Source organism: Theobroma cacao, chromosome 10 (assembly GCF_000208745.1).
Source record: "Theobroma cacao cultivar B97-61/B2 chromosome 10, Criollo_cocoa_genome_V2, whole genome shotgun sequence".
NCBI lineage: Eukaryota > Viridiplantae > Streptophyta > Magnoliopsida > Malvales > Malvaceae > Theobroma > Theobroma cacao.
The window spans coordinates 13,662,048-13,665,854 of record NC_030859.1 but is presented as its reverse complement, the minus strand read 5'-3'; the positions used below and the strand labels follow the sequence as shown (position 1 = coordinate 13,665,854).

General features: G+C 34.1%; 1 long non-coding RNA gene across 1 annotated transcript; it reads left to right on the top strand.

Moving 5' to 3' along the window:
- Positions 2,691-3,489, top strand: LOC108663735. The gene is made up of 2 exons (XR_001929746.1): positions 2,691-2,965; positions 3,039-3,489. It is a non-coding gene; the product is annotated as an uncharacterized LOC108663735 (long non-coding RNA).

Here is a 3,807-nt window from a genome sequence, read left to right as displayed (position 1 = left end):
CATGGTTGAATCATGTGATTTGAGGATGATTTCAATTCTGGTCATATGGGTTTAGAGAGAGAAAGTTGTTAGATAAATTTGATTTTGAGCTATGTTAGTGTTTAGTGTTAGTTTAGCGTGTTTATGAGTAAACAACAAGAAAAATATTTATTTTCTCCATGAATTTTTCTAGGCCGAATCTAGCCAATGGTATGTGAGGATGAGGTTGACTTTATTTTAAGAGAATTTGGTGGAAAAATGATGAATTATGAGGTTGGAAATTAAATGGGAATTTTCGGTGCAATAAATTGAAAATTTTCCCCACTAGGGGTAAAAGCGTAATTTATTGTCAAAACTGATAAATTGGACCAAATTCAAAGTCATTGAGGTATTGTGGATATAATTGGATAATTGAAATTGAAATGGATGGAATTGGAGTTGAATTGGGGATTTTAGGAATTTATACCGTGTATAGGCGAGTTAGGTCGGACACCGCAATTAAACGATTGTCCAGACATTTCAAACCCTATCTAGTGCATACGCATGGATAAGAGCCTGAAATAATTTATGATAAATTGACACAATTTATTGAATTTTGTGTCATGGATTATGGATAGGTGGTGAGTCAATTGTTTCAGGTAAGAGACTACACCCGAGGGCCGAGGATAGGAGTATTTCTACTCCTAATACTGTGAGTAAACTTATTATCATTTAATTTATCTAAGGTAGTTTTTATGAAATTTTAGAAAATTTATGAAAAATGGATTTAAAAAGGATAAATTTCGTGTTTTATAAATAAATGTGTTTTTATAAAATGGTTTTATAAATTGTTTGAAATTAATTATGAATGTTATTTTTTTTTTAAATAGAGTACATGGAGACTATGGTTGTTAAGTATGAATTGTATTTTTAATTCAAATGGCTTATGATAGTGTGAGCATGCTTGGCTGGTTTATTGTATTGAAATTACATGAATTGTGGTTTGCCGTGCAAATTAGTTATTATAAAAAAATTGCCTTGTTATGCTGTTAAACTATTTTATGATTATGGTGGAGCTGACCTACACTGCAGTGGCGGGTTTCCGTGGACCATCCTATTAGAGGGGCTCGGTAAACCCGGCTAATTTATTTTACCTCTGTGGGAAAGGCGCGTAAGGTAACTCTTGTGGAGGGGTTTGAGTCCACTTCACGTTTTACCACCGCGTGAAAGTGAGATTCAGCCAACGTTAAGGGACAACTGTTTTATATGAATAAGTTGTTTTAACAGCCTTGGTGGACTCGAGTGGATGCTTTGATGAGATCAAGTATCCCCGAGGATGAGTTTTGGCATGAGCCAAATTTTATGAGAAACATAAGCCTTTAAAATCATTTTAATTGAATTATAATTGGTTTCATGGGATGGAATAAATTTCTAAGTTATGAAATGCATATTGGGATGGGATATTTTATTGTTTTCATTTACTCGGCTTTAGATACTTTAGATGGTATCTGTTTACTCACTGGGATTACAAAATCTCACCCCTTCTTCCTATACATTTTTCAAGCTCAGGACAGTTTGTAGGTAGTTGAGGAAGACAAGAACTAAGCTCGGAACTGCATTATAGAAAGTAAGAGTTTATAGTCTTACATCCTCTCGGTCAATTGGGGCCCACGTGTCATTGCAGATCAAATCTTCTATTTTGGTTATCTGTATTTCTATTCATACAATTTTTACTTTACTTTCATGTGCGAAAAAATTATTTACGAATATTTCTATAGAAATTTATTTTATGAGAAAATAGAATATTTTATTTATTATTTTTGAATAGTATAAATTGTCAACAATTTGCTTTTAAATGAACGTTTTAGATATATAACTTATTTCTAAGTATGAAATATGCGTTTTCCATCTAATTATTATATTTTTTACCTATCTCGAAATTTTTGACAAAAATGACAAAAACGCCTCTGTGAGGCAGAAATTAAAATTTTATTGTTTTTGGACGAAAAAAATGATCTGTATTGTTTTAAAACATGATTTTTGTGACAGTAAATCACAGGGTAGGTGAGGAACTGGTACGAGAGCGTTGTGAGGTCTCGATAGGGTACTCAAAAGATGAGTGCCTATCGGGACATCGGGGCGGTTGTCACGGACTCGAAGGTGGTTCCGGGTCTTGACATTAGCACCCCTCCCATTTATTTAGTGCAAATTTTTGCACTTTTCTCTCTTCTCTCCTGCCCATCACTTCTCGTCTTTACGCTTCTTCCCTTCAACCCACTCCTTTCCTTTCCTTAATATCTTCCATGCCCATTACCCACATCTTCCCTCCACACTTATTTTCAACAAATTTGCTCCAACTTTCAAGTAAGTTTCAATATTTTTATTCTTTTTCATATTTATATATTTATTTATTTATATATATATATTTTTCTTTCTTTCTTCTTTCTTTTTTATTATTTTTAAGAAATATTGTTTACTTTACATTATTTATTTTGTTGGAAATTTGTGATGGGTGTTGCTGATTCTTAAGACCTTGTGTTTAGTTACTTTATGGTTATGATAGATGGTTTGGATTTGTGCTTTAAATTTCACTGGTAAATTGAAATTGGGAATATGGGTAAGTTTCTTGATTTTATATTTTTTTTCTACATATAATTGTTGGATTTTTACTTGATACTATGGGCATTATTTATTTTGATGAGACGACATATGAGCTAATATTGTTGGTGGTCTATTATGTTTTGTTGGTATTTTTCTTTTCTTTTGGTTGAGAATTAATTACAGGAAATTTGAGACTGGCACCCAAACAAACAAGGCAAAATCCCTATGGTTCATTTGATCACACTTGATTTGTGTCAGCTGACGTTGTGGCTAGACACGCCAGTTCTCTTACCAACAAAATTGCAATACTGGAACGAGGATTGGATCAAGGGTTATCACACATCTTGACCTTCAACCAATGATTGATGCATGCCATTAGCAAAAATTTTGTGCCTCGCCAACAACTGTGAGTATCCTTCTGGTAAGAGAATTTTATGCTAACACTGTTGAAGTTACTAATGAGTTTGTTTTTGTGCTAGGTAAATTAGTTCCATTCTCGAGCCATGCCATCAATGAATTTTATGAAACTCCTGATATTAAAAACGATGGATATGGTCAATATTTGGCTGAGCAAGAAGATTGGGATGATATCATTGATATACTTTGTGAGGAAGGTGCTCAATGGCGATTCTTCAATAATGCACCAGTTTCATTCAAGAGGAATGTGATGAAACCAACTTCTAAGATATGATTATATTTTATGGCTTCCAAATTACTTTTTACCACACATCTCAGTAATGTCATAAAAGATCTAGCCATCATTATTCACTCCATCAAGATTGGATGCACAATTGATATTGGCTGCGTAATTTACAAAGCCATGACTCACACTACATGATCAAAGTGTGAAGGCTTGCAGTTCCCTTCTATGATTACAACATTATGCAAACAAGCTGGTGTAAATTAAAATGCTAGTAAGGAGTTGTTGCACCCTAAACTTCCAATTGATCTCAATCTCATCCTTAGACAACCTCACAATTCTACTGGGGTTAGCTCTTCTTCTACACACCATCCTCCACCCCTAGACCAAGACACGAACAACTGTCAATGACTCAAAGAATTGAGAACCTTGAGCACTTAGTTGAGAAACTTGGGAACCAATTTGAGCAACACATGACTTATCAGACCTAATGTAATCAACATATGAATCACATGTTTTGAGCTTATGGTGCTTTTATGGGAATGATCATGTCTACTCTTCCACTTGTACCTAATCCTCCTAAGGGTGCCAATGAGGTAGAGGACAAT